Below are 24152 nucleotides of genomic sequence, written 5' to 3' on the forward strand. Positions count from 1 at the left end.
TCATTTGCGCTCATTCTTCAGAGACTGCCTCTGGCATCACTTTCCTTGCAAGTCATTGCCCCTACCCTTTCTGCACAGAGCCCAACAAGGACTACCAGCGGACACCTTTGCAAGGTGCTCATACACCTTCCTGAAGCTGTCAGCTTTGCCAGGCATAGTCTGGCCGTGTAAATGATACGAGAAACAGCAGGGGAAACGCCACCAGACAAAATACTGCATACGTCAAGGTATTAGAAATCCTAGAGAAAAAAGTCCTCGTGGTTTAATAGAGAAGGTCAGACAGAAGTTATGTTTGTGTTTTTCAGCATGATTGGATTATAAATATAGTCAGCAGAGGCTTAGGACACGGGGAGCTCTAGGTTGTATTCGGATGTGTCACTTCTGACACTGGCAGGTGATGCCTTCATAAACCTGGCTTCGCTGTCACAAGCCGTGCCGGCGTGCAGCAGAAGTGCGGCGGGAGCAGGCGGAGGATAAAAGACAGGAGTTTGCAGGGGAGCCAAGGGGCAGGCAAAGCAATTATGAAGTTATATATATTTGGCTCTATCCTGTGTTTTATACCACTAAACAAAGTTAGATTGTATCGTTAAGCTGCACCTATGGCAGAAACAGAGGAAGAGCTGGCAGCTCAAGCAATTTCATGAGGTCATGACGCAGCCAATACATCTTTGAAGTGCGCAGGATACATCTGCTCCCTGCAGCCCGCAAACCTGTTTTTTCTGCTCAACAGCTCTGGAAAAGATTTTCAAAAGTATTTAGAGGATTTATGGCCACACACTCCTTCAAAACGAGCTCTCTGCCCGCGTGCGCCAGGCAGGTTGTTTGTGTTCTGCTGAAGGTATTGGCACCTTGTGGAGTTTGTGCTCATTGCTCAACAGGATTTATGCTCCTAAAGCTCTTAGGCCCGTATAAATCTTCTGCAGGGTAAGCCCTGATCTTCTGGTCAGATCCATGTTGAGACGCTGTGCAGAGTCTCAGAAGTCAGTAGGACTTCACGTCCCATGAATGGTCTTCTATTAGCTCAAAACTGGTATTGAGAAGGGGATTAATTTAATAGCAATTCAAGCTGTTTACATTTCCTATCAAGCCTGTAATATCAGGGGAGAGTGTTTAAGTGACTTCGAAGGAATATTTGACCTGTTAATAGCAAAAGCACTAATAGCCATACCACGAGTGATTCGGTTTCCGCTTTTCAATTCACCACCCATCACCACTTATCCTTTTTCTAGGAAAAATACTGCAGTTCTTACAGAAAGATGATTTACTCAGCAAAGAGGTGGCTAGATTAGATGGAGGGATAGGCAGTGGCTGTAGAGAGATGAAACTGATTATTAATTTAACATGTCACTTCTGGAAGAGAGAGGTAGCTGGATACTCTCCCCCTGCCTCTCGCACATCCTCCAGCTACGGGGCTGCTCTAACCTGGGGAAATGGAGATCTCTTGATGAGACCTGAGCAGCTGGTCACTGGGATCACCGTACCGCAGCAGTCCCCAGACACACGGCTGTGTGACAGTGCAGCTGGTCACCTGTGACTTGGACAGCAAATGACACTGTCCTCTACCCACCTTACCCTTGTCAGCTACAGAGCAGTGAGGGCTGGAGTGCTTTGCCCTTTCCTAGAGGAGATGCATTACAGAAGTATCCTTGCCATCCAGAAACCTGAATTTTCTGCTGTTACTCTTGACTGGCTGTCTCCCCTGTGTTGGGACTAATAATTAGGAAGCAGAAGTTTAAGGAGAAATCAGAAAAAAGAAAACTGACAGTATCCCCAATACAGGAAGAGGTTTCTTGCACTCACACAAGACTTAAAGTTCAATTATTTGCTCATTATTGAACAGGGAAACACATCCTTAATCCACTCTCTCACTTCCAGTAAGAAATGAAATTAATTCCTAGCCTGTTGTCACGATAAGGCTATTCTATTAAGGATGGAGATAAATCTTTTTTTTTACATAGTAATATAGAAGATTTCAGAATAGCCCAACATTTTGATTCACAGTAAATCCTACTTGCAAGCCAACAACCCAATCTGAAGCCAGCAGCTCAAAGACACCTAACACCCCTAAGACATGCAATTGCACGCAGAGATAACAGTAAAATCAGTGAAGCCACCATATAGCCAGAGAGCACATTCAGGCACTGAATGCCCTGTTGTTTGACTTTCACTAATATTGTTTAATTATATTGCTACAAGGCAAGAATTCCCATTTGTCAGCAACTGGGAAAGTGCTTAAGGTGATGATATTGTTCTGCTTGGGTGGCCTGTGCCTGAAGGTAATCTTTCAAAAGCAGCTGCTTTAAGTGTTAGTTAAATGGTACCAAGGGATTCGCTTGACACAGGTGTCATGTTTAATCTTATTCATATATCAATAAAACTGGTACCATATGTGCAGGTTGGTTGGCAGCACTGAACCTCTGAGACAATCAATATTTCCATTAACAGGCTCATCCTCTCTGGTCAAGCCCACTGCAGGCTCCCAACTTCAGGCATTCCCAGCCTGCCTGCTTCTAACCTCTGCTTTCCAATCCATTCTTCAAACATTTCTTCTCCAGAGAGCACACTGCAGGCACCTTGATATTGCAGTTTGGCTTCTATTTGTGCATGCACTTCCCCCAAATGTACATTCACATGTAGCAGGGAAGCGGCGGTGGTCAAGGTTTAAGTATATGCTGCTTCTACAGTATGTTTATCTAGTACTTCTCTGCAGAGGCTCTCAGAGCACTTTGCAACCTGCTCTGTCGTTGCAGTCACAGAAAGGTTAACGGTGGCTGAGAGAGGGAAAGCCATTGCCCCAGGCGTGCCGCGGATGACCAGAAGACAGCCTGGAAATCCTGATGCTCAGCATATGGCAATACAAGTTAACGCCTGTACAAAAGCCAGTGCGTTTACAGCTCGCTGGCTATTCCGCAGCAGCTGCTCAGATACACGCTGTGCTCAGAAATGCAAGGCAGCTTTTGTTAGGTTATGTTTTTCCTCTAACAGCTTTCCCCAGGATAAAGCTCTGCTGTTTGCAGTAGGACTCCGGTAAGATTTTTTTATTTTTTAATATAGTGGTTACTTGTATGTCTAAAACTCATATTAATACCTGAACTTTTGAAGTTTGGAAAAAAAATGGTCCCTTTCTAATGTGTCACACATCAGCCTGCTCCCTTCACTCCTGGGAAGGGGTCTGGGAGGAGCAGTAACAAGGACAGCCCAACACAGGGGACCCAAATACATCTTTCATTTGGGTACTGTGGGGACAATAACAAGGACCACTTGTTTTCCGACATACTAGTTTAAAATTAGGCTTAGCAACTCTTAAAGAACCTGATCCAATGCATTACTGGCTGATTTACCTACCAGTAACAGTCTCTCATCAAGCAGAACAGCGCGGTCTGAATGAGCCAGGACAAAAATAGCAGGAATGCTAATGGCCGTGCATTGGCAGAGCCGTATGTGAGAAGTCAGCAGAGAATCCTTGTTTTCAGCTGAGACTGCTTCTCACTTAGGTGAGTATAGAAATTTACAGCTTAAAAATATACTTTACAAGGTTATTCTCCTTGGCCCCTGCTTTTGTTTCACTTGGAACATGGGGCACTCCTTCCGTGGCGGGGAAGCAACTGGGCAGAGGAAGACGCGCTGGTGGATGTGTGCTTGGATGGGATTCGTCTCTGGGCAAGTCACCCGACAAACCCAATCCCTAACTTAGCATGAGAGACAGATTTCACACTCCCAAATGAAATGTTAATGCAGGAACAATCCCCTATAACATCCGCACCGTAAATAATTTACTTTCCTTCCAAGCACTGAGGAAGATTAATGGACAGTTTTTTTGAAAAAAAATCAAGTTAAAACATTTGGAGGCCCCAGTGTCATTGCACTAACAGGCAGCACGTGTAAACACGGCCAGGACTGTATCCATTTAGGAGCGGCTGGGAGACCACACAGTGCACGAGAGGCACCGACGCGCAGAGCTGCCCTTTCTATTAAGGGGCCACTTTGAGCTTCCATTTGGAGCCTGGAGAGGCGGGGGATTCACTGGCTGGGTTCGAGGCACCGGTTATTTGTTATGATGAACTCTCCGAAACGAAGAGATTAAAATAAGTCCAAAGTGTTTCTCTGACAAATGTTAAATGTCACCCACAAGATTTATAGCACTTCTGTTCCCCCTCGGAAAGCTTTTAGTTCAGTGGCAGAGGTTACCAAGGGCTTGTCCACTGGCTGCTGGCATTATAGTTTTAGCACTGGCCAGAGAGTAATCCAAAGTTTCAATAATGAGTAATAGCACTTTCAGCTCACCATCATCATTTGTCCTACATCCATTATTGTCCTAAGAGACCAATCTTGCTGATGTAAATGGTGCTGGCAGCTGGTGTGTCAGCATTTCACACCTCCGCAGCTGCTGGGCTGCGCTGGCAGCAGCTCCTCTCCCTGTACAAGCCTCCCCACGCTGCCCGGGGACTGCCCTGCATGCAGGGACAGAGCCCAGGGGATGTCCTCACTGACATCGCTGGCGGTGGGGTGGTCTTGCTTGAGTATGGTGGTCTGCAAAGCTTTATTTTGGGAGGGTTTCTGCTCTACCCTTGAGACTGCTGTGCTGCAGTGCAATGGGAGTGGTTGCTCACCCCTTGTGAGTGTTGCTGTAATACCTCAGAAAAGCATTTTCTCCTTTTTCCATCCTTTCTGCCCCATCTCACTTGTCCCTCTCCCTGCTCTTCTCCTCTCCTTCCAGGAGACAGAAAGAATTAGACCAGCAGCAGCTCATTCATGAGAAGTGTGCATGGGAAACCAGACATCCGTGCTCAGGTCTGCTGCCGGGGCTGGAAGGAGCTGCTGGGGTGGACACATGGGACAAGGGGTGCTGACAAAGCTGACACCCATCACACTGGGATACAGCCCCTGCGGGGCCGCAAACAGCCAAAGGTGTCCTGCAGCCTTGGAGGGGGCTCCCCCTTCCCTGCTGCCCCTAAACCCACATGCCACAAGCCCCACCACCACCGATCACACACAGCCTCCAAGCTCTGCTCTCCAGTGGCTGATACAACTGTAGAAACAATTCTAAATTTTCTTTCCTTGTTCACTTTAAGGAGATTGCGGCTCTTCAAAGTGACGTGGAATAGCCCATGCTGCAAGACCATGCGAGACAATACCACACCCAGCAACGCTCCAGCTGCCCGCCGCACGCTCTGCCAAAGGGACAGCAGAAGGCAGGGATCAGCAGGGAGAGAAAAACTGGGTTACATGGGGTATAGCAGATCTTGTACAGTGCAAAAGGAGATGCGAGGCTTCCCTAGGCATGGCTGATATTTGCAGTTCCCCAGCTAGCTGGAAGTTCATTCATCCCCCAGTTAACGTCTCTTCACGTTTGCATCATGAACTGTATTAGTTGTCCTCATGTTTGCATCTGTAACACTGCTTTGAGTATTCTCACACACCCCCTTTTTCCTTCCTCCCCACTCATCCCGGTCTGTGGGATACAGCCCAAATACATGTGTGCAACAGAGCAATCAAACAAGACTAACAAGCCACCACCAACAGCAAGCCAATCAGGCTGATCTACAGGTGCAAACAACTTCAGATGATGGACCAGCTTTCCAAAAAACATTAGAAAAGTGAATCCCCACAGCATAAATCACCAGCCTCCCAGCTATCACAGGGCTGGCTGGACACTAACAGGTCAGCTCTGTTTCCCAGATGGAGAACTTAATCACCTCACTGCTAGTCTGCGTAATTACAACAGTTATGAATCTTACTCTTTACCAACCTCTTTCAAATCCAGACTGTGGATCTGACTTGCTAACCTCATCAGTACACAGCCCGGCCAGACACTGTGGTAGGTAGGTTTTTTTACCCAAGTAATAAATCAGGTGATTGCCTCAAGCACAACTCAGAAGCTTGACTCTACTAAGCATGGGTGAAGACCCTCTGCCCAACACTGCTGACCCCAGAGTCAGGCCAAGACAAAACAGGTACTTCTAAGTTAGCACAAATTTGGGAGCAGGTTGTTTATCTTCTTCCAAACAGTGCACTTGAGCATCCCTTTTAGCTTTCCTCTCCTATTAGGAGAATTAGGAAAAGCTGAGATGCTCACATGCCCACAGGACCCCAGGAACTAGGGCTTTAAAGTGAGTTGAGAGCTTCAGACAGCTAAAAAGCCATATTATGAAGTCTGCATCGGACCTTACTGACCAGGGACAGAAAAACCTTTAGGCTACTGAACAGAGATATCCTTGCACAAGGTCTATCGTACCCCATCTGCTCTTTCAGATCCTGAATTAACGTGGTTAGAAGTCTGGATTTTTCCTCCTGTAAGTGATCTGGGATCAGTCAGCTGCTTGAAGGCCAACTAGCAGGAGGTAAACAGGACTCCCTGGTCAGAAAAGACCGCACATCTATCAGACCCAAAAGGGTCTCGAATTAGAAATGAGTCATCAAAATTAGTCACCTTGGGTAATGTTGTATTTGTCTTCATTTGTATTTAAACAATAAGTAAATGTTATCAAGAGGGGTTACAAGAGTTACACATCTGCTGCCACACCAGGACCCTTTTCCATACATACTAAAGTCATACAAGTCCTTCCCAGTAGAAGGTTTGTTTTATTTTAAGACAACTGAACTACTAATAATAATCTTCTGGCTTGGAGGCTGCAGACAGCCCAGTCAGTCATACTGGGAAAGCCACCCTGCAGCACAGGCTCGTGGCTGGGCACTGGCACATGTCTATCCATCCATCTTCATAGCACAACCTGAATCCCCTGGGGGCTCTCACCTGGTAAGTTATTCAGGATTTTTCTAGTTGTCTAGAAAAGCTGTCAGTTTACTGTCACTAGACTTGGGGAAACCTTACAAAATCTTGGCATTATTCACAGGAGGGGGAAGGCATTTCTTTCCACCGCTCTGGGGCAATACATCCCATTAGCTTGGGATCACTGATCTCCACAGCCCTGACTGAATCACTCTTCTGCTCGTTACAGCCTCATCCTGCTGCTTCGTCCCTGCGAGGCAGCACTCTCCCAGGGCAGATAAGCAGATGGAAGAAAAACCAGATACCATGGAAGACAAACATGAACACCTCATTCATGTGAATGAGATACACACACAGCAAGCTCAGGTCATGGGCAGCTAATCCTGCATTGCTTTCCTCTGACATTATCATGTGTTTTTGTTGATGGGGTTAGATTTGATCAAATTTCTCTCTGCACCATTCACCCCTACTCACAGGGCACAGCATTGGGGCATACCTGGACAACCACAACTTGCTAGGCTGAGCCATCCCTTAAAGGGCTCATCTTATGGTCCCAAGTGCCACCAAATAGCCCGATGTTCCAGCCATGTCAGGTGATGCTGATCTCAGGGGTGCCTTCCCCTGGTGCAAACCCCTCCAGTGCTGCTTGCCATGGAGCAAGGAGAGAGTAAGAAGGTGGGTTTTGTGTAAACCATCCCAAACCTGGTGCTTCAGGTGGGAACCTGCTCAGCAATCAACAAAACCTTGGACAACTGAAAGGACAGGAATATCTTTCCATCTGTGCTCAGAGCATTGCTACAAGGTGCTTTTAATTGAGGCAAAAGATACAGCAAAAGCTTTATTGTATGCCAGAGTTACAAATACGGGTCCAGGCTGAAGCTACAGGGCTTGGAAATGGAAAGAAAAGAAACTTCACGAAAACGGGTGAGGCACGTAAAGCAGCAAGGTTTATATTTGAAAGGAGGTGTGCTGATTCATGCTGGTGAATGATTTAGCCTATCTGAAGTATCTGACCACAGCTTAGATATTGAACCAGCCAGTCTTAAACATATTCCTTTCTGTAGTATGACTGGAACACATATGCCACAAGAAAAGCTTTTGGAAGTTAGTTGAGACAAATCCAAGCAGAGTCTGTAAAACAACTCTAAGATCCAAAAGATTTACTAAAGAGGAGAGCCCTTTCCTGCTCCAGCAGGTTGCAGAACTGTCAAGCAGATACCTTGGAGAGTCAGTTCCCTGCTTTGCTACCGGGCATCTCGTGTGACCCCGCTCTGTGCCTCTGGTCCTTCTGTGCAACTCTGTCATCCCCATGGGGCTACAGAAACGAAGTCACTGCAGCTTCAAGCAGACCTTCTTGTCAGCTAAGCCGCAACACAGAGCAGTGGCTGGACAGTGGGCTGTCTCCCCGGATAAAGCAAATCAAAGCAGCAACTACTATACTTCCTGATTACCCTTTTCAATAGAGAAAGTCTTTCCCTTTGCTCATCAGCTGTGTGCTTACAGGTAGATATAATGCCACTGTATGCAAGTCCAAATGCAGATAAAAGTTCCCATTGAAGTAAATTAAATTTGAGTTAAATCACACATGAGCTGCAGAATGTGCTGGCATTGCAGAATACAAACCACACTGCATAGCTGACTACGCTGTTCCCAGTGGATCCCTTGTAAATCCACCATCTATCAATTTCTCCTGCTTGGAGAAATCTAATCCCAGGGCTAGAATCAGCAAGTCCTTCCCTCCCTTCCTCCCTAGGCCACCTTTTTCCACTAAGTGAGATAAATTTTTCCCAGCTGTAATATTGCCAAAGACAGTAGGGATATAGTGGGGAAAAGCTTCATCCCAGAAAGTGTTGCAGGTTAGTGCATCAGTAAATCAAAGAATAAAAAGATGGACCTTCCCCTTCTATATGATGCATGCTTCCTCATATCTCTTGATGAGACCGGGAGAAAAGGTTAACAGGGAGCAGACAGAGCTCATGATTTAGTTAGGGGACTCATTAGCTAACTAGCAGTAGAGCTGAGATAGCTCACAGCTACAGCAGTCCACACTTGAGAGATTCATCCAGACTCACCCGAAATCCTTCAGGCTGGAGTGCCCCCCACCTGCAGGAGCACCAGGGCTTGGCCAAGCAGAGTCTTTCCCGCGGACCTGGTCAGCATGCTGCAGGATCTCAGTGCGAAGAGGTGGTGCACGGCTTCAAAGACAAGGTTGTATGGCAGAGTCGTTGGCACGGCACCGAACCAGAGTTCAGCGTTTGTGAGCCCCAAGGAATAGGTCTTGGTGACTCATGAGATGGGGGGTTTAGCTCCAGCCCTGCCTGGGCCTCGTGCTACTGCAGCTCCAGGCACCTTCCACCAGCAGGCACCAGCCTTAACCCTGGTGTTATAAATTAGAAAATAGCTTGTGTCAATCACCTCATCCAGGAACACTTTGTCTTGCAGAAAAGCAGCTTTTTTACCCACTGCTTTACTTTCCTAAAGCAAAAATTTCCTTTTGTCACCTCATCCAATGGTAAGCAGCAAAGTCCAGTTTCCCTGCTTGCTCTGGTTCTCGGAGCAGCACGTCTGCCCAGCTTCTCCTCTAGTTCTAGCCTTCCTTTCACCAAGCACCAGTTACTACCTCAGTTCCTGCGGTCCAACAACACACACAACTTCCCGGGCTGTTTACCCCAAAACCAGCCTCCAAATCCTCCTTCACCCTCATGGCACCACCGAGGTTGGGAGGCTGGAGCACCAGCTGTGCTTCACGAGCAGCAGTCAGGTCCAGAAACCAGCCAAGGGCTGGACCGGTCACTCTGCAGCCTCCTACAGCAGTATCTTCAGTCTTAGTCACATCTACTGTGGGGCTTGATGGGGTGAGACTGCCTTGAGGGTGCCCTCCTTGTGTGCAAGCTCCACATGTGCATATTAGCACATATTAAATGCTTCTGTTCAAATATGGGATTGTTTTTAGAGCTAAGAGGCAGCAACTGCTGGATAGGAGGAACATACCACAGTTTCTCCTGAGGCTTCTGAAGCAGAAAAGACAGAGCCCTGCCTGGGGACTTTTCTAGAAGGCTCATTAAAGGCTGAGGGGTCTCAGCTGGGGGCAGGGAGGCACCCTCAGCTATTAAAACCGAGGTAGAGCCCCTTTTCTCCTTTTAGGGATTCTAGCCTTAGAGCTGCTATAAGCTCTTCTAACTTTTGTTTTATTTTCTAGGCTCTCTATTATTTAAATACTTGTTTAAAGCATAGTCAAGCCTGTGCAAGTTGTAACCATTATTGCTTTAGAGTTCTTTCTGGATAGAGCTCCTGGTGATCACACTTCTGCTTGCAGGTGCACCCAGTGCTGCAGAAACCTGCCTGGTTGTCCCCTGTGTTTCTGGAGATGCAACAGGGATTTCAGCAGCTTCCTCTGCTGCTCTCTGGTGCTGTGTGATATTTAGGAGCTGCTCCAAGCATGTACTTGCTGCTGTAATGAAGGTCATAATTTTACAAGGTGAGCTTTCATCCTACCAATCTGCTGGGTCCAACTGGCTCTTGGGGGTGCCTGCTTGTGCTGGCTGCAGGTGGGGGGGGCTCTGCCCCAGAGCTGCTTCCTGCTGTACCTACCCCACTGCCTGCTCTCTGCTGCCCAGCAAGCCCCCCCAGTCCCCAGAGCTTGTGTTTGCCTGGCAAGCAGCTAGCTGGGCACACAGGGTCTAGTGCTTCCTGATTCATTCTAGAAGAGAGAAGGAAAATCAGGAAAATTAGACTGAGATGCTCAAATAAGCACCAGGCTAGGAAAATGGGGGTTTGCATCAGGACATAGCATTTCTCGAGCATCTTCCCAGCTCTGCGCTGCTAGCATGTCCTTCCCATGGCTGGGCCTCTTGCCTGCTTCAGTGCTTGGAGCAGGTGAGAGTGGGCTGGCAACTTGAATTCTGTAATTTCCCCTCTGTCATGCTCCTGTTTCTGCAGAGCATGGCACTCCCTGCCCCAGGGCATCCCTGGCTGCCTCCCACCACTGCACCCCCTGCCTGTGCCTGGTGTTGGGGCCAAGAGAGGAGGAAAATGAGCTTGAGGGAGAGGAGGGATGTGGCTGATGGATTAATATACCTGCCAGCTGCTTTAATAACCCTCAATATATAAAAGTCAGAGCTAATGCAAACTTATCAGCAGTGCTACTGAACCAGTGGCCAAGCTGATAATAAACTGAAACCGGAACGTAACAAAACAAAAGTGATTGGATTGGGTGAAGTGACCGGGAAAGTGCAACGGAAGGAAATGGACTTGATGTGACCTGCTCAGTGCAGTCCCGTGAGGATGTGTCTAAGCACACAGCAAAGCATTGAGCCATGCACCCTTCCCATTGCATGCTCACGACCTTGTATTTGCTGAGTGTTGATAATAAGCCCTTGTGATTTTACAGTGTAGTTTATAGAAGATTTTATATTCTGCAGCAATAGGCACCATGGTCTGTGTGAATGTCCAAGGCCGTTTAGCTGGTGTGGCTCTTCCAGATCTCTGTGCAAACCCCTAGCTGCTTTGCTGGGAGAGCAGGAGGGGGGACTGGAGCTGCTGATGGATGTCTCCTAACAAGCAGCAGCTGATGTGCAGTTTGCACTTCTCTTGCCCAGCTGTAGGGCACATTGCAAGATGTGAGATGGTAAATTCAGAAGAGCCAAAACCTGAACCAACAGCCAAGCTGAACCCCTTAACCAGGACCTCTCCAAGATGAAACTCTGCAGGGTGACAGCACGCTGTGGCCGCCCCACTTCTGGCCTTCATCCACTGCCACCGTCTGATACAGCTGTGCTCGAGCCAGGTAATGCCACATTTATTTCTTCTACTAGTGGATGTCATAAGGCACTTGATCCAGGATAGGCAGGAGAGAACTAACAATAGCGTTAACCTTTTCTCACAGTAAAATAACCTTTTTAAATGTGCATTATTTAAAAGGGTGATATTAAAAGCCTGGCATCCCAGTGGAAGTAAATCTTCCCATAATAACTCTCCCCATTGGACTCAGTTCCAAGGAAATGCTGCGTTTTCAGGAAAAGCTTGTCCAAAGGTTATTCTTTCTTTATGTGTCTGCCTAACTTAAGTCTTTTGTCCATGTCCCTTCTCCATAAAGACCATGGTGACATGCTTTAATGGGGAGAGATCTGAACACTCATTTTTGGAGCCCCTGCCAAGTTGACCTCGGCCAGCTGTGATGTTCGAGGGCAGTGTTGGGGTGCAGGGTGCTGGTTTTGGGAGAGCTGTATCTGTACTTGTGGAGATGTTTTACTCCTACATATGCAAAGAGCTACTAGATAAGGTGCCAGTAGCTGGGGCTGAAGAATATACTGTTTAGATCCCAGGTTTTATAGGTCCAGTAAGAGCACAGTGTACAGGCTTTGGCAGTTCTTTGTGGTGCTTAATGGTATAACATAGCAAAAATATGTTTTGTTCCTTAACTTTCTGGTGTGGCTGATGAGAGGTGCTGGGGTGTATGGGATGCAGGCTGGGCTCCCTGGGCAGCGATGGGGGCATTTGGGGTTTGGATGAAGCGCCGGCAGTGGGTGATGCTGCAGGTTCCCTGGGGATGATGGCAATGCCCACTGCTGAATATGGCTGCATCCCGTTGGGGAAGCAGTGCTGGGACTGGACGAGGTAATTGCCTGTTGTGCCATGTGTAAATCTGCATTGAGAAAATAGCTCAGCTTCACAGGCAAGTTGCATGCTGCTGCCCTAACCCTGAGTTCTGGATATGTGGTAAACTGCAGGACTGTGGTTTTCAGCATTAAAGATGGGTGCTGAAGGACTATTTACAGCTGATTTCCAGTGCATCTTTCCTGTGGCAAGGGCAGACTCTGGTGTGGGGCCCCTCTTGTCCTGCTGCTACCTGGAGTATGTAACTGCCCATTAAGAAGTTCTGGATGAAATGTAATCTTGTCGGCACATTCTGGCTAAAACCTGAATAACCATTACCATATGTTGGAGAGCTGTCTCAATCGCTCTTCCCCTTGCACATGTCTCCCCTGCTATGGGATGGATCCTTGTGCCTTCTGTGACAAGCTTTGGCTTGTCTCCTCTGTGGTAGAGGCAGCAGGTTGGGTAGTATGGTTTTATGGGATTAATCCAGTCCACAGATGCCATTTGACCACTCTGGACCATGTTCCTCTACTGGACAGAGGTCATGCCTTTTGTAGATAAGATAATGGGATTTAAGGTTGCATGGGCTGGAGTATCACTTCAACCAGCAAACGCTGCGGGGAGGCTGTCCTGGCTGCACTGCACCTCTGGGCACAGCTCACTCATTGCCCTTGAAGAATCCCCATAGCATCCATACCTGTTACGCATTCCAGAGAAAATAAATTATCTTTAAAATAGATCACATTTGAGATCCAGAGGCATGGGCATCTGCAGCCTGTTAGGAGTGGAGGCCTGTTACTCCTCAAACCTCTCATCAGATTCATGTTTCACAAGTAGATTTATAACCTTGCTGGAAAAGCTGGTAAGACAAACTCCAGCCTCATTCAGTAATGTCTTACTAAATTGAAGAAGTCATAAACCACTGTAAAAAATGAAAGTTGGGACCAAAGGTTTGAGTGCAAGCGACTAAAAGCTCAGAAGAGCATCATGAGGGGGACAGAGGAGCAGACTTGGGAAGGGATGAAGCTCGGTGCCTCAAAGTGACACAAGACCAAGAAATGGCACTGGAGATTAATCTATTACAAGGATAAAAGCAGATACTCGGAGATTGTGTACTAGGGAGGAATGAGTAAAAAGAAATGAGACTGAAACTAAGGCAGGCAGTAGATCGACCTGCTGTAGGAACTGGGGAAATGAGCCAGGCAAGTGCATAGCGCATGGCTGAGAGGGAGGGGAAGCTGTATCGCACCCGTCCTCAGGTCTAAGTGAGTAACTGGAAACAGCAAAACCCAAAGTGAAGTCCCCTGAAAAAGGGGGATACTACTGTCTGTGCTCCAGCCTGGGAACATGACAAGGTGGTAGGCGAGAGGGCCCTGAGTCAGCCTGAAAACTCCTGAGATCAGCTTTAAAATTAAAATATGTATTTTTAGACACAATAAGTTTGTGGGTTTTCATTTACTACTTGGTTTCTGAGCATTGAGGATGTGCTCATTTCCTGTGGGTGCTCTTCTGTCAAACCACAAGGGACAGGAACATGTAATTCCATTTTAAATAAGACAATGCTCTTGTGTACTTTGGGAAATGCAGCATCTGGACTTTTAAAAACAGTAAATACCAGAATGTTGTCATTAATAGCTAGGACTGGTTGCACCATTTTGATTTCACAGTGTGTTGTTCAGGAAACAAAAGGCAGAGCAGTTACATGGAGGAGTTCACCAAAGAGATGCTTATTGACTTGCAAAACCAAACCAGGGCTTAATCTTCAACTATCAAAAGATGCCGGTTCAGTATGGTTGTGACATAAGTGAGGTGGCACCCATCAGCCTGGACTCCCCTGTGCGTGGTGTCACCAGAAGACAACCCTATTTTCTTGCTCTTGGCTCTCATGGATCAAGTGACGCATCGGTCAGTGTGTAGGAACAAATGCAACCGTCAGAAAATGCACTGTGCTTTTAAGAAATGCAAACTTCCAAGCAGTGCAATCCTTAAACCACCACATCCCAAGTTTTTACCTGATGGTTTTTTTGCTACAGGGGATGCTGCATTGAGGGATAGTTTTTGCAGGGCTGCTTTAGGCTGATTGCAGCATACGCGCTCCCGCATCGGCCCTGTGCTGGCAGAATTGAACTCAAAGAGGCTTTCTCTTGCTCAGAGGAAATAGTGTGAGCCTGTGGCAAGCTGCAAGAGGACAAGGCAAGTTTGGCGGAAGAGCTTTTAAGAGAAATCAGGCTGCTAAAAGTAATGGAAGTTGTAATAACCCCTTTCTTGCACTGTGGATTCCCCTGAGCTGAGGGTTGCAGGAGGTGAATGCAGAGACTGGGCTGCCTGCATCTCACCAAAATGCTTCCAATCCAGAAATTTCGACTGAATAGGAATAAAGCCAGGAATAAAGGACATTCTCCTTCACTTTTCCAATTTTCTCCTTCCCTGCTTGATAGCTGTTTGGTCATTGATGCTTTCTGAATGTCACCTTTTGGGGATCAGGGGAAAAAACCCAAGGTTTTTCCTTAAAATTTCCCCCCAGTTTTCCTCTGCCTGCAGGCAGGGTCAGGAGGCAGTGGCAGCAGTCTGAAGTCTTTCAGACCTGTGCATTCATTGAGGGGGGGGGGAAGCAGGTTTTGAACCTCTCTGCTAGTCGCAGCATAAAGACCTGCCTGATTAAGCCTTGAGTAAATATTTCAACAAAGTCCCAGCAGTCAGGAACACTCAGAGCAATTTTCTGGCTTCAGGAGAGCTGAGGCGTTTGTTTCAGAGGCAAAAGCTGCTCCAGCTGCGCTGTGCCATGGCGGCAGGTGAGATGGGGACAGCGGGGGACCCCGGTACTTCCCTCAAGGCAGGGCCATGCGTATACGCCAGCAAACCTGTGTACACTGGCATGCGGAGTAGCACTTGATTCCTTGCAGTAATGTTCAGTTTCTTGCCCAACAGCTTTGAACACTAATTCTACATTTGCAGCAATGGCATAAATGATAAATTTGTGGGAGGTAACTGTTTTCCAAAAAAATGAATGCTTAGATAGCTGAACTAATTCTTCCATTCAGGTCAAATTCATCAAATTATTTCCTAGCCCATTCCCCATCACATGGGGGAAAAACAAAATTTAAGAAAGTCAGAATGCTTCACTTCAACTTCTTCCAGAGTACTTTGTTTCAAACTGACATTTCTGTTGAAATGTCATCTCCAAATAGCTTTAAGAAATGAGGATAAAATGCTGCAGTTCAGGTGAAACAAAGATTTGGGGTCTACAATGTGAATGTTTTTTTCTTCTCATTCAACCAGTGAACTGAAAAATTAATGAGTCACTAATTAACATAGCTCTGGTGTTGACTAATTTGTGTCCAAGAAACTAGATTATGGGGTGCAGTGATGGGAAGGGGAAATGGGACTGTCTGTCTCAGCGAGCCCAGCAGGAGCAGAGAAGGGAGCGGGATGGAGGCACCTGCGGGCTGGCAGGGCACCGATGGAGCCAGGAGGCTTTTGGGGGTGCATGGAGATGAATTAGCTGATGCAGACATTTCTAGCCTTGTGCTCTGCCTTTGCAGACATTTGGCTTTCCTGCAGTATTGAAGGAGGTGGAGGCACCCAAAGGGTAAGAGTGAGATTAGGGCTCTTAAATGAGCATGGGTGGGATTTTTCAGCAAGCTTGTGGGCAGGGTGAGAGCAGCAGTTCCCCAGCACAGTGGGGAATTTCCTATTTGGTTGCAGGAACGCTCATGGCTCGGGGTTTCGGACATGTCCCACTGGAGAGGACATCACAGAATTGTTAAGCTTGGAAAAGACCTGCAAGATCATCAAGTCCAACCATCAGCCCGACATCAGCATGCCCACTAAACCATGTCCCGCAGTGCCACGTCTACACATTTTTTTTTTTAACACCTCCAGTGCAGCCCATCCTGGCTAATAGCTGTTTGGCAAAAGGCCCCCCCCCAGATTTGGAGGGAAGGAGGTTTGGGCTGGAGAGGTCAGTGCTGGGTTTGGTACCAGCCCTGGACTGCAGCTATCCCAGGATGGTTGGTGAAATGCCAGCTGTGCTCACCCTGACCCCCGGCATGCCCCAGGATCGTGGGCTGACCCTGCCCGGTCCTTCCTTGGTGTGTTTGGTTGCTCATCGCAGCATTAAAACCACACTGAATTCCTCTGCCATTTCCCCAGGAACAGATTTTCCCCCACCTCCTTGAATCATGGCGTGTGGGTCCGGGCATGCCTCTGGGCTGCAATTAGGCTCTGTAATCACAGGGGCAGAGAGGTCTGCATGGGACCTACCACAGAGGCTGCCTCGTCCTGGATGTGGGGGACGGTCCCGGGAGCAATGAATCATTCGGTGCCTGGTGATTATTTTAGCTTCTCCCTGATGTGGCAGCATTCCTTGGGCAAAAATGGGAATTATCTTCAGAAGCCACCCCTTGTCCATCCCGTGCATGGTGTAATTTTTGTGCAAGAGGCAAAATGATTCAGCCAAGGCCGCAAGGAAAGTCGGTGGCGGTGGTGAGGTGAACCCCAGGCTGCCAAATACGTGTGCGGCATGTTCCCTTCCTCCTGGGGAGGGGGGTGTGGGGAAATCTTTGCTGCTTTGTGCACAAGAGGGCACTGTCAAACCCTGATGCCCACCCCTCCTGCTGCAGGCACCCATGTCCTGCTGGCCATCACCCTCACAAGCCGGGTCTGCCAGGGTTCAGCGGAGTTTGTCCCTTGCAAGCAAAGATACAAACAAGGAACTCTGCAGCTTTTGAATGGGAGTGTCAGCGACTGTTTTGTCAACATTTATTCACTGTTTGGCTTGGAAGTGTTAGTGACAGTGCGGAGCTGCTGGTGATTAAAGCAGCAGACAGAGGTACTTAACGCCATCAAGATGCGCTGTGGCTGGTGGGACGAGGGAGTCTCCCCAGCGAAGGGTAATTAGCATGTTCCTCGCAAATGAGGGCAGTGCTGTATCATTCAGAAGTGCCACCGGGAGGACTGCATTATTTATCGTATCAATCTTCCTTCCTACACGCATAACTCTCCCCTTAAGAGCAGGACACTGTATATTAATTGTGGGAATAGCTCACTGGCAGGATCGTGTGTTTAACTTGGTGAATTAGTCTGCTGAGGGCAGGAGCTTGGATGGGCTCTAGAGCGGCTGTGGTGGGGACATGGGGGGCCCGGCTCTCTGTGGGCACAAGCAAACCTGGCAGCAGCAGTGCGATGCTTGTCCCCGTGTTTAATTACACCGGCACCTCTCTTGCGTGGCTGCTAGCGCTCAGTGGTGCATTTATTTGCACTTGTGCATGCAAAAAAGGGAAAAGGGGAAAGATTGCTCCTTTATTATTGCAGCAGATGAGCCTCCCGGAGCTGCCTTTGCTTCTGGGGAGAGTTAAAAAAAAAAGCTGTGGTTTGGCCCACATATGTGTGGCAGCTGCCTTGGCTGGAGCTGGCATGACGGAGGGGCCAAGCTGAGTCCCATCCCCATCGACACCATGCGCGGTGGGTGGCCCTGCGGTCCTGGCGATTCAGAGAAATAGTCCAGGGAAAAGATGCTTTTTGCTGGTGGTGTGTGCTGGGTGCTCTGCAATGGGCTGCTTTGCATGGAAGGTGTGCGGAAAGGTGGGTGTGGGGTTGGGCTCCCCAAGGAGCCCACAGTCTGTGAAGTTCAAATTGCGTGTGCCAAGGATTTGCCCTAGAAAACATACGGTGTTGGGTTTTTTGCAGTATTTCCCTCGTGGAGTAAGACATTGCAAGGATCTGACTGCAAGAAACTGTTTTTTCAGCTGCAAATCTTGCAGACTTACCGTTTCCAAAATATTTCCAAATTAGCGCAAGTGCCTTCAATGCCTTTGCAGTTCCAGCATGCTCACACCTGCATACATACACATCCCCAGCCCCTGGTATTTGGGCTGCTTTCTCTGACAGGGCATCAGTGCTTTTTTCTCTTTTATGGCTGAATCCTGGTGATAGCCCAGCACTTACCAATACAGCAGAGCAGTGGATGTGGCAGCTTCTCCATCACTCCTGGTCCTTGAGTGGGTATTTTTCTTTTTTTAAGAAGCATTCAAAACTCATGTGAACTAATTAACTAATTTACATCAGCTGCACAGGACTGTTACATTATTGGGTCTTTTTTGAGTTACATGATGACATTGTTAATTAGTGTTCTGGTAGTTAATGATCTGGATCAATAACAGAAAAAAAGAAGTAGCCAAAAAATATAAATCATGTAATGCTAATACTGTCAGTTCAGGAAACTCTGCAGTTGGTTTTAGCTTGAAGTGCTATCAGTCTGTCTACATAGACAGTGCAGATAACAGGCAGTGTGTTTGGGAAATGGTTTTTTATATAAAAAAACATGTAATGGAAGTTTTCCTCCTTTAAACTAGAACCTCCAATATTTTTTATTTCCAAAGGCAAAATATAAAACTTTTGCTTCCTGATTGATAAAAAAAAAGGAAACATGAAAACTGTGGATGTGCCAGTGGAGGGCAAAATGTTCTTTCAGGACAAAATCTCCGTGGCTTAAGTGGGCACAAAGACAAGTAATATTTAACCTGTTGGTCTCCATAGGGAGTAATATGCCTTGATCATCCTTGTACCACACTTGGTATCACTGGAGGGCAGAGTTAAGGTGGTTTGGGCATTTAATTACATATTTTTGTATCTTACTCTCTTTGGACTCTTTAAAGTACTGCTTTTTCTAGCATTTTGGCTTTATTTAATACCTGGGTTTGGAACAATTACGGTATCCTACTGTTATGTTGGATCTGTAAACTTCTGGCCAATACGTAATTGATGGAAACAGGGTAGGTGTGTATGTGGTTTGTTTTGTCTGGGCTTAAATTAAGTGTTTCAAGGCTTTGAGTTTTATTTCTTTTGTTCCCCATGCCTTAGAATAATGCAGCGTGTGTGTGCTGTATGCGCTTAGAGGCAGTCGTTAATGCCTGCCTTGCATGACCAGTACCCTGTCCTAGATGGAGCAGAGGTGGGAAATGTTTTCCATAACACACAGTAGGAGTTTCCCTCAAAACAGACATAAGTATCACCATAATGGCTTGACACACCTGAACTCTGCGTGTACCCGGATAGAGGCCCCTGAATGAGTTTCTGATTGGGTTTTTTGTTAGGGCTTGGTATCGGAAATTGTGTTTTGTGGTAGAAGAGCTGTTAAAAGCAGCTGTACCAGCAAAGCCTCAGGGAACGCTCTCCACGGGGACACTGTGGGACTGGTCCTTCATCCCTTTTGGCAATGCCACTTCTTCAATAATGGGGTCTGGGGGCTGCAGGGGATGCTCGGTGCTGCACTGCCTGCGTGTTGCACAGGTTTTCTTGACAAGGGATCTGTGCCGGTGGGCACTGGTGGTGGCAGCAGACAGGTCCTCTGTCAGCGCCTGCTTCCCAGGGGTAGCCGGGTGGTGCCAGACACTGCTAAAATCCATAATGAATCTGACCCTTTGCTGCAAGGCACCTGATGCTCTTCCCCTCTGCTCTGCTCCACTGTGTGCAGAGGAGAGCCGACCCCGGGGCTGCAGGACCCCTGTGGGGTCGGAACCTGGCTCAGTAGTTTGAAGATGTGGCAGGACCAGGCTTGGGGAAGGCAGGGAGCTGCTTCCTCCAGGGTAAGCCCACCAGCGTGAGTCCCTGGCAGGCAGCCTTGTAGCTGATCGGGGCTATGTGAGCTGGAGCAGCCCTGTTAGCCTGGCTGGCAGCTGTTCCGATGCTCAGTTTTGCAAGTTCAAGCGCTGTCGGTGATAAAAGCCGCAGATTGAAGGGACCTATACAGTGCCTGGAGCTGTAGCCCAATTCTAGATTGGCTGGAGGCAGTACTGCATCCCTGGTTGTAGTTAGGAGCTCTGGTAGTGTCCTTTCTTCTGCCCAGTCCTTTCTCCTGCCTGGTCCTTCCTTGTGCTCTCAGTTCATTGAATGCTCTGGAGGGGCTGAGGTATGAGGGCTGGAAAACAAGAAACTTCAAGACTGCAGAAATCACCTTGATGGGAAGAACAGGAAGAACTGGGTAGGTGAGCCAGCTCATTAATTGACTGGTTCCCTAATTAGCTTTCAGGGGAGCTTAGGACTGCTATTTTTGAAATGCACGTACAAAAATAAATGGCTGCTTGGAACAAATGCCCGTAGCACACTCGTAGCTCCAGCCAGATGTGTGCTCATGCTACGTGGGCACAGTGGCTCTGATAGCAGCCGGTGTGTGTGGTGTCAGATGAAAGCCAGGCATGGGACAACCTTTGCAGGAGCGGCCTCCCATGCAGTACCTCTTCTTCATGGCTGCAGACAACCTTGTGCTACCCCTGGGGGTAGCACTTTTGTGCTTACAACCCCAAAAGGTCCCGAATTTGGGTGAAAAGATAGGGCGGACATGCACCCTTGCTGGCCAAAGCTTCTTCCCCGATGCAAGCCTAGCTTTCATTCAGCCTCTGCAGCTCTTGTGGATTTTCTCACATGGCTCAAGGCATTTTTGTATAACGGGGGGGCTGGGGATGGTGGAGTTAGTCTGGCGGTTGCGCTCGGCATCTCGTTACCAGGTGCTAAACAGCGGCAGAGCATCTTAGCTCAGGCATTGGAGAGGAGTCAGCAGGAAGGGAAAGGCAGCACACGGCCGCTTGCTGAGCTGCCCCTTCCCCTCTGCAAATATTTATGCTTTAAGCTTTCTCGCTTAAAGGCCTAATTGGAGTCTAGGTGAGCCGGCACACTAGAAAAGAGCCTAATAGAGACATTGCAGTGCTATTAGCACAGATGGTTGTCATATGTATGCAAATGAGGAGCAAATTGAATTTGGTGTCCCCTCTCACCAGCTGTCCTATCAGCACTGGCTCCTGCAGCAGCAAAAGACACTGCCACTGCTCTGCTAATCTGTCATCGCAGATTAATTACAACTAACACATTAATCATCATTTGTTTGCCGGTACAAAGGAAGTATCTTGTTCTTTCAAGTGCATTCTGGTGGGATGGGGTGCTCCAACCTGGGAAAAGAAAAGAGAAAGGGAAAGAGGGCCAGGCAGCTTCATTAGTGCCAGCGCCTGGGGCTGGGGCTGCAGGAGCCTCACTGGGGCTCGCCTGCTCCTTCTGGCAAGCCGGACCCCGCCGGGGGGACCGGGAGCCCCAACCGCCTGCCGGGAGCTCCTGGGACATCCACTTTGCTCCATGATCCTGCCCAGGACACATGTTTCTCTGCTTGGCTTCATCCCAAAGTGATGGTGTCACTCCTTTCCCAAGCTGGCAGCTTCCAAGGGGGTCGTTAGTGTTAGCACAGACCTTAGCTGCTCCCTGATAAAGCGGCTGTAACGGGTGTGCTGGGCCAAGGAGGCCCTTCGGGATGCTGCCACCCCCCAGGCAATGGCACTTTTACTGCTGCCTTGAGTGGAAGAGAAGCAGTCATTTCAGTCTCACCACTAATTTTGACATCTTGATGAAAAGCAAAAAAATTCCTTCAGATTTTTTTCAAGTGAAAATGTTGCAGCTGAAACATTTTACAGACCTCTGGAGTTAGGCCCCACTGTGATTTTGGATAGAAATCTATTCTCTGACTTTTTTGTTGAGTTTTGTGCTATTGGAGTAACCCTTAGTTCTCCATTAGCTTAGTATTTGGACTGTTGCCTCTGCTCCGCGTGTGGTCTCTAATACCGTGATCTGAAGCGTACTGATGACAAATGTTCGTGATATCTATTTAATCAGCCTGTCTGTAGAAGCTCAAATCTTTTGTATCCCAGGGGCTGGAGGGATGCTGAAGGAGCCAGGGAGAACAACTTCCAGTAGCTTGAGCCAGCTAGGAGCTCTCTTACAGGGAGCAGTAACTGAGCCAAACAAGCTTTTTCAGCCATCCTGGAGGTGTTTTCATGTGTCCTTCTGATGCCTAAAATTATTCCGCTTGCTGGGCTGCTCTGCTGCATCATTGTCCAGGACTTACTGACCCCTTTTCAGTGCATCTCCGAATAACCCAGACTGGGTTATCGCTGTTTTGAAGACATTTAATGAAAGCCTAGTGATTGCATCACCTCGTCTCTTAACCTGGTCCTGTAATAGCACAGAGACCTGGTTGTTGCTCTGCCCCAGCTCTACATGTCCTCTGCTCTAAGAGCCACCCAAGCATCCCCATCCTGGAGAGGACTTCTGCTTGTTTTTGAGCCATGAAGCTGCTGCTGTTAAGGCAGGAGGAAAGTCTTGGCACTTTCACACCTCACAGCAACACTCGCATTATTCTCTGCCTTTCTGATAGCATTTACCTTAAGTTTGGTAGAAGTAACACTAGCACTGGGACGATTGCGGGACATGGTTTAGTGGGCACGGTGGCGTTGGGTTGATGGTTGGACTTGATGATCTTACAGGTCTTTTCCAACCTTAATAATTCCATGATTCTGTAGTGGAGATAGTCTGTCAAAGTTATAAACCCAACTGCAGAGTGATTCCCAGACAAGAAAACCCAGGAAGGTGGAGCTGCAGTTGGGGGAGTGGGTCAGGAACTTGTGAGCAATAACCATTACAGAAGTGTGATTATTCCTAACCAGGCATAACCAACAGCAGAAGTTCAAAGACACAGTATACAGTCACCCTTTCCGTTCATCTAGCATGAGCTGTGTAACCTTCAGAAGGCAGCAAAAACCACTCCTGCAATTACCTGTGAGAAGGGTTAGCAAGGAAGGAAATATCTGCAGATTTTGACAACAGAAGTAAATGGAACATATGCTTTTATTTTGTTCTAAAATTTAATGTTTCATTCAGTTTCTCTTGCGCGTACTTTATCTGATGTCTCCATCCTTAAGTCATCAGAAATTACATTTTCTGCTCTTCTGAGTGGCATGCTTTGTTCCCAGGGTGCCTGAACTGGTCTGGATGGCAAGGGAAGGGGGAAGGAGCCATGTGGGGAGAATTGCTGGAAGCTGAAGAAAGCAAGCCCAGAGACTCAGTAACTGTGCTTTAATAACTCTCTTACAGGAAAGCTGAAGAAAAATGTAGGTTTCCAAGAGATGGACAATTCTAATGTCTAATCTTCTTTTTTTTCTGAAAATTTTCCATGATACCTAAAATGCAAAGTTTGTTTTGAATGCTGAAAATGTATTTTAGTTTTCCCAAAGCGCAGCAGTGCCTCATACCAGACCAATTTCCTATTGTTTGCTCCCAGGAATGAGCAGTTTCGTGTTCCAGTGCCACGGTGACCTGAGGCCCCGGCTGCCCCAGCCCCGATGGTGAACCCTGAGCGCCCTGTGCTATGCTGCTGGGTTGGGCAGAGCAAAGGGGCCCATGGCACAGGGAGCCTGGCCAAGGTTTGGGGTCAGGGACATTTCCAGTCCTTACCAAGCAATGCAGATTAATGCATTTCTGAATGCTTCTTGACCAGGTTAATGACGTGTTTTGTGTTGGATTGGCCAGCAATGGAAAAGTTGGGGTTGATTTCTGGTCAGGCTACAGAAAATATTTTTTTTCCCTTGAATAAAGTGCTCGTCATGTCAATAGCTGGATGTCTGGGGCAGCCCGTTTCTGCCCCAGCCTCCTGCCGCAGGCAAGCAATGCCTGGCTGTGCTGTGGAGTGAAGTGGGGGCAAAGAGCTGCTCGATGTGGGATGGGTGCCCTGAGCTGGCTCCGATTCCTACTGCTGGCCCACCAAAATGTGAACCCTATCATCATTGGGGGGGTCACCAAAAGCGGTCTGTGGGGCAACATGGCCCTGCCTATGGTGCATGTAATGAAAAAAGATAAGCAAATGCGCAGTATAGTTTGGCGCATCACAATTTAGTGTCTTCAGGGGTACTCTGTGCACATGGTTGCAGCAGTTTCTTGGTATCTTGGAGTTGAAGTTTCAGGTGTTCTGCTATAACACTTGACTGACACTGGCATTGACATTTCTTTA

This window comes from Gavia stellata, chromosome 22 (assembly GCF_030936135.1).
Source record: "Gavia stellata isolate bGavSte3 chromosome 22, bGavSte3.hap2, whole genome shotgun sequence".
NCBI classification, from domain to species: domain Eukaryota; kingdom Metazoa; phylum Chordata; class Aves; order Gaviiformes; family Gaviidae; genus Gavia; species Gavia stellata.